The sequence below is a fragment of the Ranitomeya imitator genome, chromosome 1 (genome assembly GCF_032444005.1).
Source record: "Ranitomeya imitator isolate aRanImi1 chromosome 1, aRanImi1.pri, whole genome shotgun sequence".
In the NCBI taxonomy this organism is placed as follows: domain Eukaryota; kingdom Metazoa; phylum Chordata; class Amphibia; order Anura; family Dendrobatidae; genus Ranitomeya; species Ranitomeya imitator.
This window is the reverse complement of record NC_091282.1, coordinates 16496228-16506963: the sequence shown is the minus strand read 5'-3', so window position 1 is coordinate 16506963 and position 10736 is coordinate 16496228. Positions and strand designations below refer to the sequence as shown.

The 10736-nt window shown below is 44.0% G+C and overlaps 1 pseudogene; it reads left to right on the top strand.

Moving 5' to 3' along the window:
* The first annotated feature begins 240 nt into the window (after positions 1-240).
* LOC138637320 (zinc finger protein 605-like) lies at positions 241-10480 on the top strand (annotated as a pseudogene).
* Positions 10481-10736: the final 256 nt, after the last annotated feature.

Here is a 10736-nt window from a genome sequence, read left to right as displayed (position 1 = left end):
TCGTGGTGTCACCCTTGTAACCCTGACCCCTTCCACCCTAATATCTCGCAAATATTTGACTTTTTACAAAAAGGGCTGGAATTGGGGTTAAAGCAGAGTACATTAAAAGTTCAAGTATCAGCCTTGAGTTCTGTCTTTGACCAAGACCTTGCAGGTCATCGTTGGATAAAAAAGTTTATTGTCTCAGCATCAAGACATCATCCAAAACAACAAATCTTTGTGCCATCATGGGACTTAAACATGGTCCTAAAGGGCCTTACGGCTCCTCCTTTTGAGCCGCTATCTTCTTGTTCCTCACAGCTCCTGTCCTCCAAAGCTGCCTTCTTAGTTGCCATATCTATTGCAAGACGAGTGGGAGAAATACAAGCACTTTCAATTAGGGAACCTTATCTCCGCATAAGGGACGATTCCATTGTGTTCCGACCTGATCCATGTTTTCTTCCAAAGATGGTATCAGAATTTCACCGATCACAGGACATGGAAGGACTATCGTTCTGTCACAATCCTACAAATCCTGAAGAACATAGATTCCATACTTTGGATGTACGGCGTATAGTCTTACACTATTTAGAACAAACTAAATCTTTCAGAATTGACCAAAATCTCTTCGTTCATTTGTCTGGCCGAAACAAAGGCAAAAAAGTAGCGAAGAGTACCATTGCCAACTGGATGAAAAAGGCCATAACTGAAGCGTATTTAGCTCAGAATATCGTGGTACCTGTAGGCCAAAAGGCTCATTCCACCAGATCTACTTCCGTCTCCTGGGCTGAAAGGGCTGGTACATCCACGGAGCAGATTTGCAGGGCTGCAACATGGTCTTCTCTACACACCTTTACTAAACATTATAGATTGGACTTCTGGTCCAACCGGGATCTAGTCTTTGGCCAGAAAGTTCTCTAGGCTGTAGTCCCTCCCTAAATACAGAATTGGTTGGCATTCCTCCTGGGCTGTCGTGGAAGGCAACTAGAGAAAATAGAATTACACCTACCAGTAATTCGGTTTCTAGGAGCCTTCCACGACAGCATTAATTCCCTCCCGACATTCTTGGATATTTCTAAAAGGTAACCGGTGCTCTGGTATCAGTTGTAAGTCACTGGTTAATGGGAGGGGTTTTTAACATCTTATGCTTCCTGTCCCCCATTAGGGTATGGAGACAACCTCCTGGGCTGTCGTTGAAGGCTCCTAGAAACCGAATTACCAGTAGGTGTAATTCTATTTTTTTTCTTGATGGATCGGGCGATTCTGAACGCGGCGATACCAAATATGTGTAGGTTTGATTTTATTTATTTATTTTATTTTGAATGGGGCGAAAAGGGGGTGATTTAAACTTATTTTTTTAATTTTTTTCATATTTTTTTTAAACTTTTTTTTTAACTTTTGCCATGCTTCAATAGCTTCCATGTGAGGCACAACAGAAGCTGGCACAACTCAATCGACTCTGCTACATAGGAGCGAAGCATAGATCCCCCCTATGTAGCAGAATTACAGGCTTGCTATGAGTGATGACCACAGGGTGGCGCTCGCAGCAAGCCGGCATCAACAACTATATCAACCTGTACCCTCCCTATATCTCTGAACTAATCTCCCACTATCTTCACTCACGTTATCTTCTATCCTCCTAAGACCTCCTACTCTCCTCCACACTTATTCATTCCTCACACAACAACCTCCAAGATTTCTCCCGAATATCCCCCATCCTCTGAAATTCCACGCCTCAACCCGTCCGATTATCCACCACCCTCGGATCCTTCAGACGGAACCTGAAAACCCATCTCTTCAGGAAAGCCTACAGCCTGCAATAACCAACCACCTCACCAACCACCCGAGCTGATGCCTCCCCAACCACCTGAGCTGCCGTCTCGCCACCACCAGAGCTGCCGCACCCCCGACCTTCTGTTTCTTCCCCAGTATCCCGTAGAATGTAAGTCCGCAAGGACAAGGTCCTCTCCCCTTTGTACCAGTCTGTCATTGTAAATTTGTTTACTGTAAATGATATCTATAACCCTGTATGTAACCCCTTTCTCATGTACAGCACCATGGAATTAATGGTGCTATATAAATAAATAATAATAGAACTCTGGTTGTCATATCAATGCATCGCTGACCCCCGATCATGTGATGGGGGGTCAGCGATGCGCTCTTTTCCGGCCCAATGGCCGGAAGCAGTGGTTAAATGCCGCTGTGAGCGTTTAACAATGCAATTTAACTAGTTAATAGCGGCAGGTGGATCGCGATTCCACCCGCAGCTATTGCGGACACATGTCTGCTCTTCAAAACAGCTGACATCTCCCGGCTTTGATGTGGGCTCACCGCCGGAGCCCACATCAAAGTAGGGGATCTGACCTTGGACGTACTATCCCGTCCGAGGTCAGAAAGGGGTTAAACGAGGGGTACCCACAATTTTGACCACGTGTGTAGGAAGAATGAATCTTTTGACTCCACAGCCACTTTTCGGAAACTAACACGCAGTGGATGTTGGAGAGTGAAAATTACACGTTTGCCATTTTATTACCCAGTGCATAGTGTCCAGATTGTGTTCCAGGAGACACACACCGCAGACTAAGTGGATACTTCTCACTATATAATATTTCTAAATACAGGGATCCTAAATGTTGTTTGAACACACTGCAAGACTCAGAAGTGAGTGTGGATTTTGCTGGATTGGTTTATAGAAACACTGTTGCTTTTTTGAGCCACTAGTAGTGTGGGAACCTCTATTTTTCCATTGACAGATGATGGACCTGAGTGGGGACTTGTTTTTTGTGAGATGAGAATTGGTATTATTTTCGCCTACATAACATTGATTGGTTTCTTTTTATTCAGTATTTGGGAGGCAGAATGAACTAACAGTTGAACACCACGCACTACTGGTTCATCCAACAAGGTTTTCTATTGGACTGTCAACTGTCATTGTCTTGAAAAATAATTTTTTTTACATAGCTTGCTATTTTTATGGTCAGTTTAAGTAGAAATGTTCAATAATATAAAACTCAAGGTTATTTTATTTAAAAAAAAAAAAAATGTTTGTTTTGGCAGATGTTTGCACCAACAGATCAGAGGGACAGTTGACATCTTCAATTTTTAAATCTGATGATCTTCAGATCTTACAAGATATAAAAGAAGTGATTGCTGTTGCTCCAGATATATCATCATCCACTTACAGCAAAGATCTATCATCTGATCCTATGAAACAGGTCCCATCTTCTGATTCTTTACTGACTACTAAGGAAAATCAGAGTTACAAAAGAGGCATTAAAAAACAAACTGCTCCTGAAGCAGAGAAGTCCTTTTCATGTTCAGAATGTGGGAATTGTTTTGCACATAAATCACTGCTTGTTTCTCACCAGAGAACTCACACAGGGGAGAAGCCTTTTTCCTGTTCAGAATGTGGAAATTGTTTTGCACGTAAATCGCTGCTTGTTTCTCACCAGAGAACTCACACAGGGGAGAATGTTATGTCTGCTAATGAAAGGTGTTATGAAGGCAATCCAGAGACACAGTGTGCCTAGCGATCAGAGCGCACACAGTGATCTGACAAATACCCAAAAACAAAGAAACGAGCTCTGAGACGTGGAAACTCTGTAGACCACACACCTGATCCTATCCTAAACACAACTAAAAGTGGCTGTGGATTGCGCCTAACAACTACCTAGGCAACTCGGCACAACCTAAGAAACTAGCTAGCCTGAAGACAGAAAAATAGGCCTGACTTGCCCCCAGAGAAATACCCCAAAGGAAAAGGCAGCCCCCCACATATAATGACTGTGAGTAAGATGAAAAGACAAAACGTAGGGATGAAATAGATTCAGCAAAGTGGGGCCCGATAATCTTAGACAGAGCGAGGACAGTAAAGCGAACTTTGCAGTCTACAAAAAACCCTAAAGCAAAAACCACGCAAAGGGGGCAAAAAGACCCACCGTGCCGGACTAACGGCACGACGGTACACCCTTTGCGTCTCAGAGCTTCCAGCAAAACAAAAGACAAGCTGGACAGAAAAAAAACAACAAAATAGCAAAAAAGCACTTAGCTATACAGAGCAGCAGGACACAGGAACAATCAGGAGAAGCTCAGATCCAACACTGGAACATTGACTAGGAGCCAGGATAGCAGCATCAGGTGGAGTTAAGTAACGAAGCAGCTAATGAGCTCACCAGAACACCTGAGGAAGGAAGCCCAGAAGCTGCAGTACCACTTGTGACCACAGGAGTGAATTCAGCCACAGAATTCACAACAGTACCCCCCCCTTGAGGAGGGGTCACCGAACCCTCACCAGATCCCCCAGGCCTACCAGGATGAGCCGCATGAAAGGCACAAACAAGATCGGGAGCATGAACATCAGAGGCAAAAACCCAGGAATTATCTTCCTGAGCATAACCCTTCCATTTAACCAGATACTGGAGTTTCCGTCTAGAAACACGAGAATCCAAAATCTTCTCCACAATATACTCCAATTCCCCCTCCACCAAAACTGGGGCAGGAGGCTCAACAGATGGAACCATAGGTGCCACGTATCTCCGCAACAACGACCTATGGAATACATTATGTATGGAAAAGGAGTCTGGGAGGGTCAGACGAAAAGACACAGGATTGAGAATCTCAGAAATCCTATACGGACCAATAAAACGAGGTTTAAATTTAGGAGAGGAAACCTTCATAGGAATATGGCGAGAAGATAACCAAACCAGATCCCCAACACGAAGTCGGGGACCCACACGGCGTCTGCGATTAGCAAAAAGTTGAGCCTTCTCCTGGGACAAGGTCATATTGTCCACTACCTGAGTCCAGATCTGCTGCAACCTGTCCACCACAGAATCCACACCAGGACAGTCCGAAGACTCAACCTGTCCTGAAGAGAAACGAGGATGGAACCCAGAATTGCAAAAAAATGGAGAAACCAAGGTAGCCGAGCTGGCCCGATTATTAAGGGCGAACTCAGCCAACGGCAAAAAGGACACCCAATCATCCTGGTCTGCAGAAACAAAACATCTCAGATATGTTTCCAAGGTCTGATTGGTTCGTTCGGTCTGGCCATTAGTCTGAGGATGGAAAGCCGAGGAAAAGGATAGGTCAATGCCCATCCTACCACAAAAGGCTCGCCAGAACCTTGAAACAAACTGGGAACCTCTGTCAGAAACAATATTCTCAGGAATGCCATGCAACCGAACCACATGCTGAAAGAACAAAGGTACCAAATCAGAGGAGGAAGGCAATTTAGCCAAGGGCACCAGATGGACCATTTTAGAAAAGCGATCACAGACCACCCAAATAACTGACATCTTTTGAGAAACGGGAAGGTCAGAAATGAAATCCATCGAAATATGTGTCCAAGGCCTCTTTGGGACCGGCAAGGGCAAAAGCAACCCACTGGCACGAGAACAGGAGGGCTTAGCCCTAGCACAAATCCCACAGGACTGCACAAAAGTACGTACATCCCGTGACAGAGATGGCCACCAGAAGGATCTAGCCACTAACTCTCTGGTACCAAAGATTCCAGGATGACCAGCCAACACCGAACAATGAAGTTCAGAGATAAGTTTATTAGTCCACCTATCAGGGACGAACAGTTTCTCCGCTGGACAACGATCAGGTTTATTCGCCTGAAATTTTTGCAGCACCCGCCGCAAATCAGGGGAGATGGCAGACACAATGACTCCTTCCTTGAGGATACCCGCTGGCTCAGATAAACCCGGAGAGTCGGGCACAAAACTCCTAGACAGAGCATCCGCCTTCACATTTTTAGAGCCCGGAAGGTACGAAATCACAAAGTCGAAGCGGGCAAAAAATAACGACCAACGGGCCTGTCTAGGATTCAAGCGCTTGGCAGACTCGAGATAAGTCAAGTTCTTATGATCAGTCAATACCACCACGCGATGCTTAGCTCCTTCAAGCCAATGACGCCACTCCTCGAATGCCCACTTCATGGCCAGCAACTCTCGGTTGCCCACATCATAATTACGCTCAGCGGCCGAAAACTTCCTGGAAAAGAAAGCACATGGTTTCATCACTGAGCAATCAGAACCTCTCTGTGACAAAACCGCCCCTGCTCCAATCTCAGAAGCATCAACCTCGACCTGGAACGGAAGAGAAACATCTGGCTGACACAACACAGGGGCAGAACAAAAACGACGCTTCAACTCTTGAAAAGCTTCCACAGCAGCAGAAGACCAATTAACCAAATCAGCACCCTTCTTGGTCAAATCGGTCAATGGTTTGGCAATGCTAGAAAAATTACAGATGAAGCGACGATAAAAATTAGCAAAGCCCAGGAACTTTTGCAGACTTTTCAGAGATGTCGGCTGAATCCAATCCTGGATGGCTTGGACCTTAACTGGATCCATCTCGATAGTAGAAGGGGTAAAGATGAACCCCAAAAATGAAACTTTCTGCACACCGAAGAGACACTTTGATCCCTTCACAAACAAAGAGTTAGCACGCAGGACCTGAAAAACCATTCTGACCTGCTTCACATGAGACTCCCAATCATCTGAGAAGATCAAAATGTCATCCAAGTAAACAATCAGGAATTTATCCAGGTACTCACGGAAGATGTCATGCATAAAGGATTGAAACACTGATGGAGCATTGGCAAGTCCGAACGGCATCACTAGATACTCAAAATGACCCTCGGGCGTATTGAATGCAGTTTTCCATTCATCTCCTTGCCTGATTCTCACCAGATTATACGCACCACGAAGATCTATCTTAGTGAACCAACTAGCCCCCTTAATCCGAGCAAACAAGTCAGATAACAATGGCAAGGGATACTGAAATTTAACAGTGATCTTATTAAGAAGGCGGTAATCAATACACGGTCTCAGTGAACCATCCTTCTTGGCTACAAAGAAGAACCCTGCTCCCAGTGGTGATGACGATGGGCGAATATGTCCCTTCTCTAGGGATTCCTTCACATAACTGCGCATAGCGGCGTGTTCGGGCACGGATAAATTAAATAATCGACCTTTAGGGAATTTACTACCAGGAATCAAATTGATAGCGCAATCACAGTCCCTATGCGGAGGTAGGGCATCGGACTTGGGCTCTTCAAATACATCCTGATAATCAGACAAGAACTCTGGGACCTCAGAAGGGGTGGATGACGAAATCGACAAAAATGGAACATCACCATGTACCCCCTGACAACCCCAGCTGGATACCGACATGGAATTCCAATCCAATACTGGATTATGGGTTTGTAGCCATGGCAACCCCAACACGACCACATCATGCAGATTATGCAACACCAGAAAGCGAATAACTTCCTGATGTGCAGGAGCCATGCACATGGTCAGCTGGGCCCAGTACTGAGGTTTATTCTTGGCCAAAGGTGTAGCATCAATTCCTCTCAATGGAATAGGACACTGCAAGGGCTCCAAGAAAAACCCACAACGTTTAGCATAATCCAAATCCATCAGATTCAGGGCAGCGCCTGAATCCACAAACGCCATGACAGAAAACGACGACAAAGAGCATATCAAGGTAATGGACAGAAGGAATTTGGACTGTACAGTACCAATGACGGCAGACCTAGCGGACCGCTTAGTGCGCTTAGGACAATTAGAAATAGCATGAGTGGAATCACCACAGTAGAAACATAGCCCATTCAGACGTCTGTATTCCTGCCGTTCAACTCTGGTCATAGTCCTATCGCACTGCATAGGCTCAGGTTTAACCTCAGGCAATACCGCCAAATGGTGCACAGATTTACGCTCGCGCAAGCGTCGACCGATCTGAATGGCCAAAGACAAAGACCCATTCAAACCAGCAGGCATAGGAAATCCCACCATGACATCCTTAAGAGCCTCAGAGAGACCCTTTCTGAACAAAGCTGCCAGCGCAGATTCATTCCACTGAGTGAGTACTGACCATTTCCTAAATTTCTGACAATATACTTCTATATCATCCTGACTCTGGCACAAAGCCAGCAAATTTTTCTCAGCCTGATCCACTGAATTAGGCTCATCGTACAGTAATCCGAGTGCCAGGAAAAACGCATCGACACTACTCAATGCAGGGTCTCCTGGCGCAAGAGAAAATGCCCAGTCTTGAGGGTCGCCGCGCAAAAAAGAAATAATAATCAAAACCTGTTGACTAGGATTACCAGAAGAATGAGGTTTCAAGGCCAGAAATAGCTTACAATTATTTTTGAAACTTAGAAACTTCGTTCTATCTCCAAAAAACAAATCAGGAATAGGAATTCTTGGTTCTAGCATATATTTCTGATCAATAGTATCTTGAATCTTTTGTACATTTATAACGAGATTATCCATTGAAGAGCACAGACCCTGAATATCCATGTCCACACCTGTGTCCAGAAACACCCAAATGTCTAGGGGAAAAAAAAAAAGTGAACACAGAGCAGAAAAAAAAAAAAAAAATGATGTCAGAACTTTTTCTTTCCCTCTATTGAGAATCATTAGATGGCTCCTAGTACTGTTATGTCTGCTAATGAAAGGTGTTATGAAGGCAATCCAGAGACACAGTGTGCCTAGCGATCAGAGCGCACACAGTGATCTGACAAATACCCAAAAACAAAGAAACGAGCTCTGAGACGTGGAAACTCTGTAGACCACACACCTGATCCTATCCTAAACACAACTAAAAGTGGCTGTGGATTGCGCCTAACAACTACCTAGGCAACTCGGCACAACCTAAGAAACTAGCTAGCCTGAAGACAGAAAAATAGGCCTGACTTGCCCCCAGAGAAATACCCCAAAGGAAAAGGCAGCCCCCCACATATAATGACTGTGAGTAAGATGAAAAGACAAAACGTAGGGATGAAATAGATTCAGCAAAGTGGGGCCCGATAATCTTAGACAGAGCGAGGACAGTAAAGCGAACTTTGCAGTCTACAAAAAACCCTAAAGCAAAAACCACGCAAAGGGGGCAAAAAGACCCACCGTGCCGGACTAACGGCACGGCGGTACACCCTTTGCGTCTCAGAGCTTCCAGCAAAACAAAAGACAAGCTGGACAGAAAAAAAACAACAAAATAGCAAAAAAGCACTTAGCTATACAGAGCAGCAGGACACAGGAACAATCAGGAGAAGCTCAGATCCAACACTGGAACATTGACTAGGAGCCAGGATAGCAGCATCAGGTGGAGTTAAGTAACGAAGCAGCTAATGAGCTCACCAGAACACCTGAGGAAGGAAGCCCAGAAGCTGCAGTACCACTTGTGACCACAGGAGTGAATTCAGCCACAGAATTCACAACAGGAGAAGCCTTTTTCCTGTTCAGAATGTGGGAAATGTTTTACCCTCAAAGAGAATCTTGTTCGACACCAAAAAACTCACAGCGGAGAGAAGCCTTTTTCCTGTTCAGAATGTGGGAAATGTTTTACCCTCAAAGAGAATCTTGTTAGACACCAAATAACTCACAGCGGAGAGAAGCCTTTTTCCTGTTCAGAATGTGGGAAATGTTTTACCCTCAAAGAGAATCTTGTTAGACACCAAAAAACTCACAGCGGAGAGAAGCCTTTTTCCTGTTCAGAATGTGGGAAATGTTTTACCCTCAAAGAGAATCTTGTTAGACACCAAATAACTCACAGCGGAGAGAAGCCTTTTTCCTGTTCAGAATGTGGGAATTGTTTTGCACGTAAATCACTGCTTGTTTCTCACCAGAGAACTCACACAGGGGAGAAGCCTTTTTCCTGTTCAGAATGTAAGAAATGTTTTACCCTCAAAGAGAATCTTGTTAGACACCAAATAACTCACAGCGGAGAGAAGCCTTTTTCCTGTTCAGAATGTGGGAATTGTTTTGCACGTAAATCACTGCTTGTTTCTCACCAGAGAACTCACACAGGGGAGAAGCCTTTTTCCTGTTCAGAATGTAAGAAATGTTTTACCCTCAAAGAGAATCTTGTTAGACACCAAATAACTCACAGCGGAGAGAAGCCTTTTTCCTGTTCAGAATGTGGGAAATGTTTTAACCAGAAATCAGATTTGTTTAATCACCATAGAACTCACACAGGGGAGAAGCCTTTTTCATGTTTAGAATGTGGGAAATGTTTTGCCCTTAAATCACTGCTTGTTACTCACCAGAGAACTCACACAGGGGAGAAGCCTTTTTCCTGTTCAGAATGTGGGAATTGTTTTGCACATAAATCACTGCTTGTTACTCACCAGCAAACTCACACAGTGGAGAAGCCTCATTCATGTTCAGAATGTGGGAAAACTTTTATCCGGAAATCAACTCTTCTTATTCACCAGAGAACTCACACAGGGGAGAAGCCTTTTTCATGTTCAGAATGTGGGAAATGTTTTTACCAGAAATCAGAATTGGTTAATCATCATAAAACTCACACAGGGGAGAAGCCATATTCATGTTCAGAATGAGGGAAACGTTTTTTCAAGAAATCAACTCTTCTTATTCACCAGAGAACTCACACAGGGGAGAAACCTTTTTCATGTTCAGAATGTGGGAAATGTTTTAAATGGAAAATAAATCTTGATAGCCATCAAAGAACCCACAATGAGGAGTAACATTTTTCCTGTTCAGAATGTGGGAATTCTTTTAACATGAAAGTGCTTCTTGTAAGACATCAGAGCAGAAACACAGGGGAGAAGCCTTTTTCATTTTCTTAATGTGGGAAATATTTTACTTGGAAATCAATTGGAATGTTGGAATAGTTTTAACCAAAATTGAATCTTCTTAAATGGGTTGTCTCTTGGCATTCCTCATGTTTAATGACAAAAGGATAAAATTAAACTTTATTAATTCTAAATGTAAAACTATACC